Below are 20,798 nucleotides of genomic sequence, written 5' to 3' on the forward strand. Positions count from 1 at the left end.
CTAGAAGCCAAGCCACAGAGACAACATACTCCAGCATACTTTACATATCAGTTGTTAAGAATTCCTTCAATGATCTCTCTGTTTTGTAAAGCATGAGACTTTTTAGGGATCCTGAAAGGTTGGACTAATAAAAAAACAATCTGGAGCTCTTGAATTCAGCTATTATTGCTTGGTCCAGCAATTTTTGATTCTGAGGGTTTTGGAAAATTGTATCTAGAATTTGAACTTACTTCTAATGATGGCCATTTTGCTAAACTACAGTATAATCTGTCATGATGGGCACCAAATCCACAACTGATGGAAGTCTTTTGGAACTGTCTACAACAAAAATTTACAAAATAGTGAAGTTTGTCAGAGATCATCCAGAAAGAGCTCAGCTGTGACAGATGGGTAATTTATCAGGCTCTGTTGTTGTAGATATGTTGATACCATCCTAAAATAGCTGCATTTTGGAGATTAGAACAATTTTGTATTAGGAAAAACATCCCAATTTTTCTATTGATCTTATTACAGTAGAATAATAATTTAGAGTTAAATCCTTAAGTCTAAATCCCTAGTCAGTGTTTGCACCACAGTTCTGTAAAAAAAAGTTAATTGAACAGCATTTGAAATCATAGAAACCAGTAAGGATCTGTTCAAGAATAAAAGTCAAGACAATCCGATTTGTTATTTTCCTAACCTGATTGTCTTCAGTTTGTCCATGTGGCTAGCAAGAACAGAGCACCTGGAAACTTACTAGAGAAAACTGAGAATAAAGTTAGTTTAAACAAACAAGGCTCAAATAGTGTTCTGTATTGAGTAATGTACAGTTTTCCTGAACACAGCAGATACAAGCCATTTCTCTGGTCTGTGGATTTCTGCCAGGCATGCAATGTTTCACAGAACAGTATCTAGAAAATCCCTGCTATTCTGTGTGTCTTTATTTTCAGTAATAGCATATGCCTTTGTTTAGGTGGAAGATCTAGTTCAGATGTAAGGGGTTTCTTGTCTTGAACATTTTTCTCAAATGAAGGCTAGTAATTATAGCTGTTTCAGTGAAGTATTATCCATCTCATAAAAATCCCTGTTACAGCTTTCCCGTCTTTCTGACAGTGCAAAAAGATCACATGGTGAATTGGAACTAGCTTTTAAAGGCAGTATTCTAGACTGTGTCTTTCTTTCTCCTTGCTCAGTCATACTGGGAAATATTCAGGCATGCTGTACAATTGTCTCTCAAGATTTTGCAGATTCTAATTCTTAGTCCTAGGAATGTTATGACATTACGCTGTTGGTCCCTTCCCCAAATACAGAGCAGACATAAAAGATATTAACACTTCCTGCAGACATATTTATAGGTGCCATACTATATCGTATTATCACTCATTCCAAATAATTTTACTCCCACAGAAATTGCAGTGAGAATGCTTTGCAGGTGTATCTGCTCCTGGGTTCCCTCTTAAGCGGCACAGTATCACAGAATCACAGCAGGGTCAAGGTTGAAAGGGACCTTTTGAGATCGTCTAGTCCACCTTTCCTGTCAAAGCGGGGTCAGCCAGAGCAGGTTGCCTCATCAGGACCGTGTCCATTTGAATATATTTATGGATATGAGACACCGCAGCCTTTGTGGGCAACCTCTACCAGTGGTCAGTTGGCATCAGAATAAAGAAATGTTTTCATATGTTTAGCTCTTGTCCTGTCACTGGGCACCATTTTGAAGGGACTGGCTCAGTATTCTCTCTACAGAGGAGTTAGGCTTCTGCTATAATACAGCTTTGGCTTCCAATCTTTCCATTCTTCTTTTTCAGTAATTACCTTCAGTTTTAGAGATGTCATCTATGTCTAATAATTACCTTAGTAGCTTAACAAAATGTAACCACAATAACCAGTTTAAACACCAAAAATGTAAATTCATACTTTCAAACACCAAAATGGTTTCCCTCAATCTGTATGGTGTTTTTGCAAAATTTATGAACTGTGAAGTGTGAGTTCAGTTGAATTATAGAATGGTTTGGGTTGGAAGGTACCTTAAAGATCACCTACTTCCAACCCCCTATCATGGGTGACACTTTCCACTAGACCAGGTTACTCAGGGCCCTATTCAACCTGGCCTTGAGCACTTCCAGGGATGTGGCAGCCACAGCTTCTCTGGGCAACCTGTTCCAGTGCTTCACCACCCTCACAGTAAAAATTTCATCCTAATAAACCCATTGTAAAAAGTCTCTCCAGCCTTCTTGTAGGCCCCTTTTAGGTACTGGAAGGACACAACAAAGTCTCCCCCAAGCTTTCTCCAAACTGAACAGCTCTCAGCTGTTCCTCATAGGAGAGGTGCTCCATCATCTTTGTAGCTCTCCTTTGGACTCATTCCATCAGGTCCATGTCCTTCTTATGCTGGGGGACCCAAAGCTGGATGCAGCACTCCAGGTGGGGTCTCAGAAGAGCACAGTAGAGGGGATGAGTCATGTCCCTTGACCTACAGACCACACTTTTGATGCAGCCCAGGATACAATTGGCTTTCTGGGCTGCAAGTGCACGTTGCTGGGTCAAGTCCAGACTCTCATCCACTGGCACTCCCAAGTCCTTCTCAGCAGAGCTGCTCTCAATCCATTCTCCTCCCAGCCTGTATTTGTCCCTGGGATTGCCTTAATCTATGTGCAGGACCTTGCACTCAGCCTTGTTGAACTTCATGAGGTTTGCACAGACCCGCCTTTCAAGTCTCTCAAGGTCCCTCAGGATGACACCCCTTCTCTCCAGTGTGTTGTTCGCACCACTCGGTTTGGTGTTGTCAGCAAACTTGCTGAGGGTAATCTACAGAATTCTTTTTTCCTGAACAGACAGTGTTGTCAAGTTCTGTAAAGCCGAATTTTCTTTCTTATACTAAACCACTTGTAGGGTTTACAACTCCTCTTCAACAGGTGTGACATACTACAGCAAACATCCAGCTGCATCATACCACATCCTCAAACAAAATTTGCTCAAGAGCAAATGTGCACAAGTTAAAACCCTTGCATTTTGTCTATACAGATCTTGCCCAGCTGAGAGAGCAGTCATTTCTTGTACACTTGTCAATACTCATGTTCTCATTTCCGAAGTAAAAGGTACGGTGGAATGTGCTACAGAAACCAGAGTATTGCTTACAGTGATTACAGATGGGATTCTTTTCCAACAATGTGATTTAGTTCTCTGTAGCCCATACAGAGATGCTGCCACATTTTATGTGGTAAAATACTGATCTCCAAGCATTGACTGGCAGAGTAATGCCTTTTGATACACCTCCTCAGCAACATGTGAAATGTCTTCTCTTTTTGTCATATCTTTTTTCTTAGTAAATAATGCCTTGTTTTTTAATGGATGGTTACTCTTAAATTTCAGTCATATACCAAGTGATACTAACTGCAAACTGTGTATATCCATTTCAGATCAGAGTAATTCTCAGTTCATGACCAGAAAATTTCAACTCATTGCTGCTTCTTCATTATATGTAGTAAAGTGTTTACTTCAAAAAATCCTTTGGGACCTTGTTTTCATTTTTTCTCATATTTTTTTCTGCACCTGATATCAAATCTGCTTGCTTGCATTTTAGGTTGTGGTTTGTCTGTTAGATATGGCTTCTTCTATTAGGCATTCACTTGGAAAGAAACAGGGATTAATTTTTATTTCAAGTCTGTGAGAACTTTAACAGTTGAGGGCTCTGACTCATGTTCGGAGGCATTTTGAGACTAAATGCTGAAATGGCTCGGAACATAGAGGGTGACATGAGATGTGTTTTTCCCGAGTGGCAGCAGTTTTCAGATTAATATAGCAACGTTAGCTGCTGGTAAATTTATGGCTGCAGATAGCTTATGTGAACTACAGTTGCTTATGAAGCAGTTCATTCTGTTCTTTGTGAGGAAGCCACCACAACTGTGCAGCTGCTATTATGATTTCTGCTCCAGAGGAAAAACAATTTTTTAAGGTTATACCAGTGTTGGTTCATTTAGACCACATTTTTAGAGGGGATTGCCCAAAGTAATTGCAAAAGAATGTTCCCAACAGTGATTGGATAATTATCAATGTAATTTAGTGGACTATTAACTTATGTGGTTACTGGGAACTTACTATTCTAATACTACAAAACCATTTCAGCCTAATTCAGATGGTGTATCTTTACCAGTGAGTGTTATCGTTAACAGTTTGGTGGCTCAGGACTTAATCCTCTATTTCTAAATTGCTTTTTGCAAACCTGACCTTGTAAGTGTCCCAATTGACCTGCTTGCATTTCATAGTAAATCTAAATTACTAGTCGATATTCTAGTTAAGTATAACATAATCCTTGTCATCCCCTCAACTTCAGATTTCCTTCATCTGTTTCCTAGTTTGGAAAACTTCACCAGGCAGCTGTGGTCAGGCAGCATTGCAGCAATCCTTTGTGGTCATTTTCCCTGGACTGCAGCTAATTGATCACAAAAGTCTGTTGGTGTGTGGATGCTTCAGAAGCACAAATGATCCTCCATAGGTCCTCTGACAATTTCAATGGATGTTCTTGTTTACACTGAGCCATATTTTTTCTGTGAGTTTTGACGATTGTGGTTGAGTGTTCATTAAGTTTATATCTGCACATCAGCACAAAATCTGGCAGTAAAAATTTGGTTCAGTGGTGATTACATGAGAAATATCTGTTAATTTAACGTAAGTACACAATATAGACTTTGTGCCGACCAATTCACAGGCTTGCTGCCTAGTGTCCCAAAGTGTTTTTCAGTTCTCCAGAGCTTTGTGAGATGCCAGCCCAGCTGAATTCTAGGAATGCTTGCAGGCAACTTTTCTAAGAACTTGGCTTCTTTTTCTAAAATTAGATTTCCATTTCCAAAAATCCCAGTGTTGCTGCCAAAAGGCCTCTCTTACCTTGCTACAACAAGGGTAGTTAATAATCTTTTCCTTTCCACTTCCTAGGTGCCATTTTCAGACCATTTTGCAGACCTCTTCCAAATGGCTCATTGGTATCAAAATTTACAGCAGAGTTTTCTGCAGATTTCTTCTAGGAATAGTGTTATCTACTCATTATGAACTTCATACAAGAAAAGAGGGAGCAGACAGAAAAGGAGTTACATTAAGAGAATTTGCCCCATTTCTAGGTCATTTTTCAGATCTCCTGAAACTGCATGTATTGCAGATGAAGAATTTCCACTCCACAGAGTATCTGGATGTCAGTGATACAATGCCTAGTGACATGACTTATGCAGCAAAGATGAGAACATCAGCAGAAAAAGCACTTCAGAATAGGAAAAGTAACATTCTTCAGTGTCTGTAAACAAGCTCATTCATTATTTGGCAAGTTAGATCACCAACATGACTCCTACTTTTCCATTGCCTACTGGGGTAGAAAAGTTGAAAGCTAGCACTGTGATGTGGAATGTGACACCTGCCTGTTGCTTCACAAAATGCTCAACCCACACTACTTTGAGATGATGGACATAGAGAATGTCATAGTAAGTTTTGCTCAACTTCCACCCTCCTCCATTGTACAAGGTTTTGGTGGAAGGAATATTACCACCCTCTGCCCTTTAAGCAGAGTTGTCTTCATAGTTTTAGCTTGGCAGTGGGCATCACAATTCTTCTAGTGTGCCAAAATCAGGGGATTCACTATTCTGACCTTGTTACTAGCTGATTTTGAATGCATCTCATGCCTTTGTTCATAAAGTAGTCTAAGTCATCACTGTTTTCATCATAGTTTGACTGCCAGAACAGAGACTTCATAGAGTGAGTCTGAAAACAGCCTCCATATCAGGATCTTGTTTTACTGCTGTATTGTGCACTAAATTTGTGTGTGTAAGGGGAAGCAGATGGCTGAAGCCTGGGAGTAGGAAGCTGAGATAGAATCAGTGCCTGCAATGGCTTGTTCATTTGCCCGTGGGAACCAGGAGGGCCAAATTCTGAGGGATGCTCTGGCAGAATGTTTTATGTACAATACCCAGCTACTTCTGCTTACGTGTACATTCTTGCTGATTTGAAAGCAATAAGCTTATGCATTGTTTCTCTTGTTCCTGGTCTCTTCTTTCTGTGGTTCCTGTTGCCTGCCCCTCTTCCTTGACAGTTCATCCTCTGAAGTTTCATACATGAGGATAACCCTTTCACAAATCCATCCTTCATTACGCCCATCAGCTTCCCTTATTCCAACAATGCCAATGGAAACATATGTTGAACAAAGAAAAATAATCAGGACAATAATTGCTATTTTGCTGTCAAAAAGTGCAAATAATGCAGAATACTAAAAAACCCTCAGCTTTTCACTGAGACCAGTTACGTAAAACTATTTCCAGATATGCTGAGCTTTTCAGTAACAACATGGGGTGAAGAAATGAGAGTAGGGAGAGGTAGTTGTATCTCATCTAGGGGTGCTGGCTGGCCAGCCAGGTAGTGCTGCTTGCACACCTCTTCAAGACACAATTTCAAGACATTACCAGATATAATGCAAGTACCTGGATGGGGTGATGTGAGAAATGAGCCAGAAAGATGGGATGTGCTGAGGTTTGAGGAGGCTGCATTTAATTCAAAGTGAGGAAGACATCCCAGCTCTAGTTGTAAGTGCCATCATTGCATACTGCTTTCTTGTAGATCACTCAGTTGTCATCACCATCAATTCCTGCCTCTCCTATATAGACTCTTTGCAGGCTCATATTATTTCTGACAGGGCATCTCATGCTGCTGGTCCAGCTCACTTAGTCTTGCCCTTCCAGTTCTAGGATTGTTCAAATTCAGTTCTCCAAGAATCAATCACTGAGATTCTCTTCTCAGTTTCCATGGTTGCTCCAAGAATGCCTGCTATCATTTCAGCAATTTCTGTTTGACTTTGTCCAAGAGCTATTAGGCAAGAAAATAGATGTGTTTGGCATTCCTGCCTCAGCATGGCAGGAGAAACCTTCCTCTCTGCTATTGTGTAGTTAGCATTGCTCTCCTCTCTTGTTTGAGCCAGGACTGATGGTAAGCTGTGTCTGGTTTGGGGATTTCAGGTTCTCAGATCTGTTTTCTAGAAAATGTGTGTAGGAGGTGTGGGAGACAGACATGCAAGACGCTTAATGGTGTTGAGAAGCTGCCTTTGCTTGTTTCAAGGGTGGCTTGTTCCTGATGAAGGGTTAGGAGGATGGTTGAGGGAGAGCTGGAAGGACAGATGCAGCTAACAGTTGATCATTCTGCCTATGACTACCATCTGACACCATTGTCTGGATTAGCTTAGTGGTTGGCCAGGACAAAGTATACTTCAAGCCAAGTGTACCTTGATATTGATGATGTTCATGGTTGCAGTCCAAACTCCTGAACAGGCTGTCAAGAAGCCTGTTCTCCCAAGAAACATTGTAGGGATATAGTTTCATATTTCCAAATTAAAGATAAATTTTAGCATCCCTAGTGCCTTACCAGAGGCTTAGTTCCCTGGATTGAGGTAAACAAGATGATACAAGCTCTGCATAGTTTAGCTTTTTTGTGTGATGGCCTGGCTTTGTGTCAGTGCCTTGCCTCCCATTTCAGTATTGCTGCTGTTTAGTTGGATGCTAAGACAAGAGAAAGGGCTGAAACATGGGATCCACAGCAAATCAGGACTGTGTGGCATTGCTAGACAAAGGTAGCCTACCTGCTGCCTCTCAGAAGTGGAATGGATATGTCCAGGGCCAACCCTAACTGAGCAGAGTTAGCTTACCTGCATCTTTCAGAGAGAGGTGGCTCTGCACACCAATGATGGTTGGACATGCAAGGCTGCCAACTGGCAATACATCCAAGACTTGGCAAAGTAACATAGGCTAAACACCCAAAGTTTGAAAAATACTTTCAGGAAAAAAGCTGTTGCCATGAAAGGAGGCTTGAAAACCCCATGACAACTGCAAATAGTAATGAGAACAGCTGTATGTGGGTCATATCAGACAGTACAGCAGTGGTCAGAGGTACCAACCTGAGAGCACTTGCAACTTCTATCCAACCCTCCTTTCTCACTCTAATTACAGTACTGTCCTTGTTTCCTGTCTTGGAGGAGGTAACCCAGCCTTGGAAATACTGCGGGGACAAGATTTTCTTCTCTGTATAATCCCATTCCATTATTGCATGGTATCAGTGTCCTCAAGACAGGATGTGGCCCATCTTTCTGTACTGAGAGCATGACACCCCCTCTCCTTGGCAGACTGAGAGGCCACAATCTGAAATTTTCCTTTATAACTTCATTCACAGCATTTAAATACTTATTTTGATGGATGCTTTAATTGTTCGGAAGCCCGTGAGTCACGAGCTCCTGAACAGGCTTTAGATTTCTAGATGAGAAACTACACTGTAAATTCCCTCGTACTTTGATGGGGATGGCTGGGGCCAAGCAGCCGAAGTGACCGTGTTTGTGACGGGCCGCGGAGCCCTGGCCGCGGGGGCTGTGGCGGACCCGCAGGCACACCTGGCCCCAGAGCAGTTCTGTCCCTGCATCTCTCTGCGCTAACCTACTGGAGCTCTATTTTATGGCCGACGCGTTGCTCAGCACTGCGGCCGCCCGGCACGTCGCGCTACCGCGGCCCCCGAGCCTGGCCCGGCCCGGCCCGGCCCGGCCCGGCCCGGCCGGACAGCGCAGCCCGGAACGCTGCTGCCTCTGCCCGCAGCAGGGCTCGGGCTCCCGTGCCGGGCGGAGGGGCGGGAGCGGAGGGCGGGACCGCGCGGCGCCGCCCCGGCCCCGCCGCCGGGAGCCGGGATCCGGCAGATCCGGGTCTCGTGGCGCGGGCTGACGTGTGAGCCGGCCCGAGCCGCGGGGCCGAGCCGCGGGGCCGCCCCTGCCCGCCCGGCCGCCCTGCCCCCGCCCCCGCAGCCCTCCGCGACGGTGGCCAGAGCACGGTGAGCGGGGCCGCCGCGGCGGGGCCGGGGAGGGCGCGGGCTGGCGGCGGCCGAGGGTTTGTGCGGACACCCCCGCCCGACCCTCCGTCCGTCGGGCGCGGCGCGGGCCGGGGAGTGGCGGCGGAGCCCCTGTGGGGGCTGCGGGGTAACTTCAAGCCTGTTGAAGTGCGGAAATGTCCCCGCCGCCGGGCGCTTCGCCGGGTGCCTGGGAAGGTAAACACCGGGAGAGCCGGAGCCGCTCCGCTCAGTATTGGGCAGCTCTCCTTTTTTTTCCCAAACCAGAAAAACGTCGGCTCGTCTTCTTAACAGCTGGTCTGGTTGTGTTTTTTCTGGTTATTGGGGGTTTTAGTGCGAAGTGCACTCTTCTGTCGATTTTCCTTTTTTTCTTAAAGGATCTCAGTCTGATACTTTGAGCCAAAGAGGGTTAGTTTTCTCTCTTTAAAGAAGCTGGCAGTGGCATGCAGACACCAGGGTTATGTACTCCCAGGCTGCTCCCCGCTTTAGGAACAGGGTGCAGCGGAAGGGGGAAGAGATGAAACAATGTAATGTGAAAAATAAACAGTATCACACTGCCGTTAATTTATTGAAGATAGGGTTACTGCCGGGAACTCTTCATGTGTGCTCGAATATGTGATTCCTGGGGAATCCACGGGGAAAGGGTATATTGGCCTTGGAGACCACAAGATACGGTTATTTCTCTGCTGCTGTCACTGCCCTGGGTTCCCCAACTGTCCTGCCCTGCAGCTCAGCCTCTGCCTTCCATAGCAGTTCTGAGGCCTTGGCTAACCAGCCCTTCTACAAGAATGTGGTGCAAGACCTGCATCAAAAACTTTGGTTTCCTGGCAAACACCTGTTTGTCTAGTCAGGTGTCTTCAGGATTGCCTTTTAGATTGTAGACTATTTGTGTTGTATACTGTCTGAACAACCATATCTGTGCAGATATATAAGTCTTGAAAACCATCTCCAGTTTTTAGAGGCAAGGACATCTAACATTTTGGTCTTTATAGGATTTTACATTACTGTTGTTAGTGTGCTTACTGGGGATGGTGTGTATCTTTAGTGAGTAATAGTGGGTTATGTATTAGAAGTCTTTAAATGCTTGGCTGTTAGAGTGCTATCCCCCTTTACTCATTTATGTTACATTCCAAAAGCAGATATAAGCTCAAAAAATCAGAAGCGTGAGAGATCAGTTTCACTTTTTTATTTCTTCCTATATCCGTGATAAATTCATCCACTTCCTGTGACTTGATGAGATGAAATAAATCAGTCTTTGATTTTAAAAAGTGACCCTGTTGCTGACAGCGAGGCTTGAAATGGTAGAAGCAGTTTGCAAAATAAAAGTAATTGTAGTGTTAGCAGTACATTAGTTGGTTCACTTCTTACCACTGTTCCTTCCCCTGCCTCACCTGGTGGGTGAGTCCAACATTTTTGGTTCTTTTTGCCCTTTGTAAAAGACAAGATTTACAATGTTTGCCTAACTCTTGTGTGGTACAGAGTTCTGTATTTTAAGTGGTTTAAGGTCATTTCGTATAAGGAGCTAAAAAACGGCAAAGTTTTACTGATGTGTTATTGGTAACACTGAGTTGTTGCATGTGCTTCTCTGACAGGCAGGGACATCCCTGACCCACTCGGGAGCATAAGCCCCGAGGTCTACTGTAGAACTGAGATGATGGTAGCAGCAGTTATGTAGCTCTGGGTAGATCTTTTTTTAGCCTAGTTAGATAGTATTTTGCTGACTATAGAAATAAATAGACAAGGTTCTATGAAATTACTTATATTGTGCAGATTGTGATGGTTTTGCAACACCTTACGTAAACCACAATCAAGTCCATTAAGTTCCAAGCTGCATGGCCCAGTTACATGACCAATATTCTGCAGTCCATATTCTTTTGTTCTAAGGCAAAAACGAGAATAATACAATTGTTGTTAAAGAAGTATTCTACATTTTTAAAATTTCATTATGTTTTAATAATTTTGAAACTATTTTACCTGCTTTCAAAAAGCTAGTATTTGGTTTTGGAGGAAGTTAGTTTCTAACTGACTTCTGGTTTTGTTATTAACTTCTCATTTCCTACCTTCATATATTTAAACTTCAGAATAAGTGGTGTGTGAATGTTATTTGCATAACAGATGTGTAATAAAACTATGTTTGTGTTTCAGAATTTTCCCTCCTAGATATTATAGGTACTTGACATACATTCTTAAAGACGAAGTTTTGTCTCTGCTGTAGCTTGTCATACCAGAATTTGACCTAACATGAGCCTTCACAGGGCCGGTGCAATGAAAGTAGCAAGATCTTCTCTTCTTATAAATGCATGTGAATGGCGAAACTGTACAGTGCCCTGACAATACCAAGTATCAAATTCTTACTCTGTATGTTTTAAGCATTTATCAGATTGTTCATCACAACAAATACGAAAATGTTTTGGCAGATGCATTTATGCATATAAAACTTTATGTCATCTGCCCATATTATGCTTGGAACACAGCTCAGAGAGCCTGTGAGCCTACTTTGCATACGTGCTGTTAAACACTCTGCATATTTGCATTTACATACCTGATGTTACACTTGATATTAAACACACTCTCTGTTTTAGCTTCCTAGGTTAGAGATTCAATTTATGAATGCATACAGATCTATCTAGTTGTTAATGAGGCCCCTGATTCTGCAAAATGCTGATACTTCTTGTAAAATCCAAGTACTCCCAAACCCTCTAGAAGTACAGTGGAAGCTAAGAAAACTTTTTAGGGCTCTATCACAGAGCTGAATCTTGCAGTCCTGGTTCAGGAAAAAAGAAAAAGGAATTTTTTTCCCAGAAGAGCTCCTTCAGCTTGGATGCCTTGACTCATCAACAGCTAGCTTCCCCAGTTCCCAATGAGCCTCATTTGAAGTAAGACTCCTTAGCTCCTCATCATGAATGAATACAGTCGGGGATATGAGAAGGATCAGCGTGTGTTAGCTGTGTTAATCTTACTTCTGCTGACAGAACAGTGGCTCTGCGAGCAGTACAGTGGAGAAATATGGTTCTATCCTCTTCCCTATTCCCACTACCTATTCCATACTACTGGCTGAGGCTGAGGCAAGAAAAAGGTCCCTTAGTGATGATTGATAGGGCTTTTCATGAAAGATTTGAAGATGCTTGGGGGAGCAGCCCCTGGCATGATTGAGTGATTGTACATTTGCATTGTTGTTAATTGAACAGATATGCTTCAGAAGCTTTCATTTAAGTGTCTAACTGGTATTTTTACAGATAATGGAACAAATTAGTCCCATTTGGGTGGGAACAGTTAGAATTACGCTTGATAAAAGTTTTCCTCATTAAGATTAGTTCTGATTCTTCTGCAGCTTTGCATGCATTAAAAAAGCATGGCTTTCTTGAGCTAAATATAGTTTCATTCTTACTTTATAAAGCTTCTAGGCAAATGTCAGATCCAAAGCACTGAGCTGTCCGAGAAAGAAATTATTTTTATCAGAAAAAAAACAGAAAAACTGGACAAAAATGTTGCACCAACCACTTACATGACATAAGCAGCCACAATATTAATTTACTTTATTTGTTGAATCTTTGTCAAATACAGACCTCTAGTATTATAGCTTTGGTCTTATTTTTTCATACATTCACATGTGTATTTTCATATATTTCCTGTTAGTTAATAATAAAATCATTATTTTTAGCAGGGCAATATTTTTAGACAACTTGATAAAATAATTTATGTATTTTTTTCACACATTAAGAGGTTTTTTTACCTAAATAACAACTGTCTGAATGAAATTACATGACTATGTGAAGAACATTTGGGGTTCTTCAAACAGTTAAACTAAATCAAGTGTGAAAGAAGGGTTCCTGATGTGAGCAGCCTTAGTTTAACAAGAATTCCTGTGCAAGTGATTATAGTGTTGTTAGGGGTTCCTCATCCTGGTATCTAGATGAGACTGATCAGATGTCACCTGTAATTAAGCACCCCTGTTTGAAAATACTAGGTAAGCTTTTTATCAGAGAGTTCTGCGAAATCTAGAAATATTCTTCTTATTATATTTCTTATATAAAAGAGACTTTTTTGAGCCATGGAGATTGTCAGATGGTTTAGCTTCAAATTAGTATGTGGAACAAAACTGTAAAGATGAAAGATGCATATTTTTTGTGTGAAAACTGTGGAGCCAAAGGTAAGATGTGTGTTGTGAACTAATCCTGATCTTGTGAAACAGCACCATAGGTTTTTGTTGTGCAAATTAATATGGATTTAAAAATCTGTTGCTAGTAGGTGCAGGGGAGAGTTGTGTCATTTGCATAGCACTTTCCTTTTGATAATCTAAACTAGTCTGTGAGTCTGCTGAATTAGATGGATGATAGTCTCTGGTAAAAACTGGGTCATCTGTTAGATAAGTATACGTAAATAACCAAGTCCAGAAATCCTGTTAATTGCTACAGATCCCCTCTGGTATAAGTACTGATTTTAAAAATTCTAATTGATAAGCTTCAAATTGTTTACTGCACCTATGTAAAAAACTTGATGCAACTTCCATTGAAGTTGAAGACAGGCACCAGCTAGCTTCAGATAAAATTTGATCTGGCCTGAAGGGGTTAGGAGTAGGGCTGCCAGGGAATAGAGCTGCTTTCATCTGAAAATTGAAAATCCTGCTATCTTTCTCAGCATGCTGCTACCCTGTTAAATCTGTTTGCTCAGTGGCAAGTGATTAGAAACATATGTCATCCCTGGAGAAAAAAAAAATGAAAGTATTCCAAAGAATTTCAGTATAATATTGTGTTTGTATGTGATCAGAGTAACATTAAGGAATAGTGTGTTTTTACAGTTTTAAGGATTTAGTAAGGTATTTTGTAAAGTAAACAATTGTACTCTTAATATACTAGTATAAAAAAGCTTAATAGCTCATGGTTTAGGACTGCATTTGCTGCCTCAATATGGTGGAAAAAAATTCATTTTTATTTATTTTGAAACAGTATGGTTTTTGTAAAGGAGTGAATAAGAGACTATTTTTCATGTTTAATTTTGCAAAGAGACAAAATGTCTAAAAATTTCTGAATTATTAACACTCAAAAAAAAAAAAATTGAAATAATGAGTTCCTGCAGGTCACCTGAGCTGCGGTAACTGCCTGGCTGCTCATGGTTAGATCAGGGCCCCTTTGACGTGTCTCAGCATAACCTTTTTCTTTTACAGACCGGACAAAGTCATGTTTCAATGGCCAAACCGTGCACAATAGGTTATATACTTTCTTACAGGAGCATACTTTTTAAATACTTTTTAAATACTTTTTAAAGTAAATTATTCATTTTGTATTATGAAGCCCAAAAGTTAAGCGCGAAACATCTCTCAGGCGGGGTAATCAACAGCAAAGTCAGGTTCCCTGTTCTACTTCCAATGGGGGGCTGGTACGAGACCCTCACCTCTGCCATTTTCCATCTGCAAGGAATATTCTTTTTTTTTGCTTCCCTGCAAAAGCAGGTCTGCCTCCTGGAAGGTCTGCTCCTCTTCCATGTGTAGCCACTTACTCAGAATCAGGCCTTCCAAAGCAACGCAAGCCTTTGGCCCTGGCTGGCATGGCACAGCATGGGTGTCCTTGCAGGGCTGGTGCAGAAGTGCTTCCAGCAGCGTTTTGGGGTTCAATATGTGTTGCTTCCTGCAGCAGTGCATCACTCACACAGCTGCAGGGGTGCTGAATTTAGGAGATTGGCAGTTGTTTGGGAATGGGAAGAGGAATGTCAGCAAGCAGTGAGGCAGTCTGTAATACCAGATACTAACAAAAAGCAGGAGAGTAAACAAATTTGCCTAGGTTTTCTGCTTACTATTGAAGTGGAAGAACCATGAAAGGCAGTGGGAGTTCTTGCCTTACTGAAGATCACAGGAGAGGGCTCGCAGTTTGCTCTGTAAACTGGCTGAAATATAATGTGTTGTTAATTTTACAGAGGATAACTCACCTTTTTGCATTAACATATGTGAAATAAAATGATAAATAGCCATTAGTCGCTCAGTGCAATAGGAATAACTTTGTTGTCCTAGACCATTGTCAGTCTCCTTCACTAGAAGAAGCTGAAGCATTTACTTAGCAGAAAGAGGGTATTATTCTTGGACAATGTTCTGTGTCATTGACATCTTCTCTTAATTAGCTTTCATATTCCAAGAGCTTTCTTTCTGAAAATGTCATCATTTTAACAAAAGAATGACCAAAACTGACAGCTGGAGTTTGGTAATAACATTCTATATCAAATATCAGTAAATGAATTCTAAAATAGCTGGACTTCTTTTTTGGTCCATGACTGTATGTGCATAATTAGCTCCTTTTCAAGTGTTGCCCAGAGGAAATGTTGAGCCACCTGCATGGGAATAAGTAAATAGCTTTTTTAAATCTTGGTGGATCTTATTTAGCTCCCTTGGGGAGTTCAGTTTTGGTCACTGACATCAGCCTTATTGCCTTTAAAGCCTGAAATCTCTCTTTGTCCTGATATACTGGGATTTGGCCATGAAAGGGAAGGGGGGAAAGAGTAATGGAACAATGAGGAGTTTCAGTGTGTGGGTTCTTGTCCTCTGAGAGTTGTACTTGACACTGACAAGACTTAACTAAGCTGAAAGAAGCATCTGTATAATCTTCTGTATTTCCCTGATATGCCATTCTGTGTTGAACTGATGCACCTCAGCATACCTGTCACCTTGGTTAACTTAGCCCAAAAATAGTAAGTTTCCTGCCAGGTTCTTATTAGATCCTGCCACTCTTTGAAGGGGTGTGAACTTTTTCACATACTTCAGTTTGAGACGGGTTGCGATGCTTGGCTGTGAAAGGGCTTTGACCATTATTATAGGTAGTTGAAGTTTTTATGCTGTGATTCCTGCTTCACTGCTCTAGGTGCTAGCACTGTTGTTGTCACATTGGCTCAGAAGAATATTCTTCCCCACTCAGAGCAACTCCAATTGTCCACTTCAGGGTGAAAATGTTAGCAATGCTCAGAATGTTGTGGTGGTCACAGTAGTGAAGTTGTGCTGTGGAGACAAGGGATGTATCAGTGCTCCAGTAGTCTTGTAAGACCACTAGAAAAAACCATCAGGGAGAGCTTTACCACTTACTTCTCACCTTCAAGTCTGTCCCTGCTCAAAAGCTCCTTCCCTGGTTTCAGATGTCACTGCAGTATCCTTTAGTGGCTGGCTCAGCATTTCTTAGTTTCTTTGGCCTTGTCCTATATTTAAGGAGCTGTTTTGTATTATATTCGCATTTTTAAGAAACACCAGATGAATGACACTGGAAAATTAATTCATTGTTTACTTACAAGGTGGTTTGTGGGAGAGGAGCAAAGTTACCCAACTACTATGCCTTGAGCAGGATGTGGCTGGGTGAGCATTTCCCTTGTGGAACTCCTCCTGGGGTCTCCAACTCCTGCTTGACCAGTGTCAGTCAACTTGGTGTCTCTGTTGAATCCAACAAGAACTCCACTAGTTGCATCCATCTGTGTGTGTGGGTAAGCACAGACTTTTCTATGAGGAAAGGAACTGGCTTAGCTTAATCTGCATTGAAGAGTTAATCTTAGATCTTGTTAATTATCCTGAGAAAAGTTGTGCAAGAAAATACTTGCCAACTCATTAGGCTACTGGCTGGAAGTCCAGGGAGACAGGCTGATGCTTTCAAGTACAAAACCAGCTGCTCTCCCCCCACCCCCTGGAGTTAAAAGGAGAGTGGAGATGATTGCTTTATACCATGAAAGTGTTGCTATGTCTAGGAACCCACTTTGGAATCACCCATCAAAATCATTGCAGCTCTTTTCCCTGGAAAAGCTAAATGGATGATCTGAACTGGGACAATTAGTTGAAGAAAGCTGTAATTGGAGCCACACGTTACTGTGGCAGCTCTCCTTCTGGCAGGGCCCACAGTTATATCCTGCTGTTTTGGTTTTGCTGCCCAGTCAGCCAGTTGGTTTTCTTTTGTCCTGAAAATTCAGTTTTATGCCCAGGAGGAGGCCTGGTAAAAAAAGATCATCAATAGTCCTCTAGAGATCTGTTGTCAAGCAGAACTACTAGATCCTGGTGCACTAAATCCTATGAGAGTCATAGTATTTGTTCCAGTAAAAACAGGGTGCAGCTGTAAGTGTGAAAGAGATGACGAGAGAGAGCTTCTCTTGGTTTGTTAATAAAATCCCTTATAATAAAAGGGATTAAAAATCAACATTATAAAAAAGCCAGATATAATGTTGCCATGTTTTAGACTTTAGTTCTATGAGGGAATATTTACTTGAACTATCTAAATTACAGTAATAGAGGAGAACGGATCCTTGGAATGTTTTAATTAGTATCAATTAGTATACAAGATTCTTCTTTACAGAGGCTATTTTTAGCCTTGTTTGAACAGTGCAAGTTGCTTTGTAAAGGAAGTTTTCCTAGAAAACTTCAAGCTTATTTTTGCTAGTTTTATAACCCTAACAATTTAAAACTTTTGTATAAAAAATTAAGACCATTCCACTGGTTTCTTATGCCAGGCCCTTGGCTTCTGGATTAATTTCGATTTAGTGTGGTGTCTTTGTCTTTAGTGTGGGTTCTGTTGCCTTAGAATCGTGCACCCGTTAACTTCAGACAGAACAGCATTTATTTATTTTAAAGTACTGCTTATTTTTCTCTTTTTTTTCTCCCTATTCTCATAGTTTCTTTTGTGAAGTTTCTTCCCTACTCAACTACTAATGATTTTGTTTCCTTACACTGTCCTGGAGTTTTATCCAGTGTTTAGTTATTCCCTTCCTTTGCTTTTTGAATGGCTCTGCTACCATTTTTGCTTTGTTCCTCCTTTATATCACTTTGGTGATAGGAAATGTGTTGCAGTAGTAGCAATTGAACTAGAAATTTCACAAAGCTGTGTGCAGGTGAAATCAGCCAGTCCTATGTACACATACATCTGTTTGACTTTTTAAAGAGAAAACTCCAAAATCCATGCATATTATTTTCCCCCTCTATGCTCCAATCCATTCTGAAGAAACACATGATGCAGAAATCAGTGGATAAAATTCTCTGCCCTGTCTTACTCCCAAAGTTTAGCTGTACGACTGAAATAATGGGAAGTTAAATAATAGTCTAGTGAGTTGGATGTAGATAGTTCATCAAAAGAGTAACAAACCACTCAGGATTCTATGGGAGGGTGGGTGTGCATGAAGTACAAATACTACGAAAGATGGAAATCAACGGGAAAAGGCATTATATAACAAATACAGAAAATTCCGAGTTTGTCTGGGATTCACTGTTTTTGAATATTTTGGCTTCTCTTGGTTAGCTGGTCACTAGTAAACAATGTTACCCTACTGCAGATATCTTTATCTATTATTTTACTGTACAACTAATAGGTGTTGTGTTGGACTCTGTATGACTAGGCAGGGTTCAGTGGATCCACTCCCTAGAAGAGGCAGGATTAGACACAGACTTTGGAGTGACCAATTGTACCCAGAGGCATTTTGAAATGCCCAGTAATGAGTCAGCAGGGATGCCAATTGCCCCATGAGTGCTAGCAGTACCTAGGGGGGCAGAGTGGCCAAGGAGAAGTGATTCCTATAAAAGCAGTGATCAGGAGACTTAGGAGGAGCTTATCACATCAGTCTCTTATTGCTTGAAGCAATTTTTCACTCCCTGAGTTAATGGGTACTATGGTCACAGAGTCCCAGTGCCTGGTAGTTTCCTGGACTTGATGTGCAGGATTGCAAGAGTGTTATTTTATTCTATATGAGGCCAACGTGCAAGAGGTTTTAGATTCTAGAAGAGAATATTTGGAGGTCATTTGGAGATGGGTAAGATTATACAAAATAACCAAACTTGGAGCATGCTGTGAAATAGAGTAATTACAAAAAGGGTCAGGTATTGTAAGAAGACATGGATGCTAATGTGGCTTTGATGCAGGTAAAAAGGCAAGGGAACACATTATTTTTAAGGAAACCTGTATACTTTAGTAGATTACAGACAAGTGTAGGAGAGAGGGTTTCCACATCTGACAGATGAAAATGAGCATTTTATCTTTGAGGCAGTGAATGATTCATGTTTTGTGCATGGCTTTTGCTATTTTAGCCCTTTATAATTTTTCATAATGCCTGCAGAGGCAGAGCAATTAATTTGGTTTTTTTCTATAATTTTATATTAAATTTGATACATATTTTCATTTGTTCTGCTACACTTCTCCTGAACTGAACTCAGAAGCGAAATTAACTTGATGGCTTCTTAGCGTTATTTCACAATTGTGTTCCAAGTTATTGCAGTTGGCTGAAAAACAGTAGTGAGGATCTGAATAGGCTTTTGTTTCTCTTTAAAGTAATGTGGCAAGATTCTGTTACTTGCCTGCTGTGCTATGAGGTATTTGGCTCCCAAGGATTTCTTACCCTTCAGTCTTCAGGAAAATAGCAACATAGAGAAAATAGTTCTTAGCAGGGGAATCTCCAGCCATGGTATGTATCATGTTTGTGATAGTCTACATTTTAAGTGCCTGGATCCAGGAAAGAAAAGAGTTAATGAGCTTAATGTTTTGATGCTGAAGATGCCTGGTTTAGTCCATGATAAATCTGTAGTAACTCTGATTTATTGATCATATGAAGTGAGTTCTTCTTTGAATACTGGAGTGATAAATATTTTTACGCAGTCTTTTATATGAAGGAGTAGAGATGACCAATGTGTACACTTTGGCAATCCTGCTAATCAGCATCATGTTAGAGTAATATTGGAGGGCATTTAGTGCATGGAAAATGGGCAAAAATTCTTGTTTGCCTTCATGATAGAAAGGAATTCAGTTTTATAATTATTACAGTGGAGCAAGGCAGAGTATAATTTCTGTCTCCTGGAGCCTGCCAGTTGCATGCTATTTACTCGGGAATGGTGTTGCAGAATTGGGAAATAATGTATGGTCATTGCAATAATTTAAAATACAGGACAATCTCCAGGTATGAAAACCCCCCAGCCAGATTTCAGCCATAAAGATGGTGGGTTTGATAGTAGGGTATATAAAATATAACACACTGCTGTAGGGCTGGGAGTGGGGAAGACAATAAAATAAACAGTTTACAATAGTTACTATAAATGAGATTGCTATTTTTTAAATCATGAGAGACTAGAAATATTTTCCATATGGCTTCATTGACTACAATTTCAAATAGGTACTCAAGTCAAAAGGAATGAGGGGCTTTTATTTCTGACTTAAATCATCAGAGACCATCCTCCACTTCACTCCTGAATTACAGTAATTCAAGCTCCGACCACAGTATTTTAATTTCAGTAGTTCTGTTTATGATTACCTCTTTGGGCCTCTTTGCACTGAAATGGTGATATTGACTCGCTGATGGTACATCATATTTGTTCATGTTTACTAATTCTCTCCTTTATTATGCTCTCTATCAGTTTGCTAGTCTGGAGGCTATAATAGATATCTTCTCAGCTGTTATTGTAGAGAGCTTTGGCATATTTACTGACTATGTCTTCCAGCTGTTTGTAAACCCTGTGATTTAAATACTGTGCTAGCAGTATGGCCAATCCAAAATATGGTAATTTTAAATTGAGTAAAAGACACTCTGCCAGTCAGAGGACTTGCAGGTATTTGACATTATAGCCTTACAAATTGCTGAGGTCCTATCAACTGATGTAAACCAACTCTATCAACTCCAAGGAAAACAAGGTGACGACAAACAGAAAAACATACAAGAAAAAATAAGTAAAGTAAAACTACAAGCATCTTATTTCTTTCTCCAGGTCATGAGGAAAAGAACAGGGCACATACTCCCATTTTCTTTGATAGATTGTATGTAGAACAACTGTATTTGCAAAAGGCGGAGAGCTTGTGTGACTCACAGCAAAGAGGTCAGAGCTGGGCAGAACAAGTTAGCTGCTGACGTGAGATCAGACAATTGCAAGTACCGGGAGGCAGGCAGGAAGCACACTGCAGTTCTAGAACAGGATTTTGATACAAACAGGCTGCCTAAGAGCACTCAGTGGAGCCGAGAAATCCTGCTTTTTGGTATATAAAAGTCTT

General features: G+C 41.0%; 1 protein-coding gene across 2 annotated transcripts in view; it reads left to right on the forward strand.

Annotated features, from left to right (window-relative positions):
- The first annotated feature begins 8,683 nt into the window (after positions 1–8,683).
- The window catches only part of SMIM14 (small integral membrane protein 14), a 41,122-nt gene continuing 29,007 nt past the window's right edge, over positions 8,684–20,798 (forward strand). The window contains exon 1 of one of the 2 annotated variants that reach the window (XM_082281498.1): positions 8,684–8,811. The gene's annotated coding sequence lies outside the window, so the exon portion shown is untranslated. The remainder of the gene's footprint in view (positions 8,812–20,798) is intronic. The other variant, XM_082281499.1, reaches the window with a different exon arrangement.

Source organism: Coloeus monedula, assembly GCF_965178545.1.
Source record: "Coloeus monedula genome assembly, chromosome: 5".
Classification (NCBI taxonomy): Eukaryota; Metazoa; Chordata; class Aves; order Passeriformes; family Corvidae; genus Coloeus; species Coloeus monedula.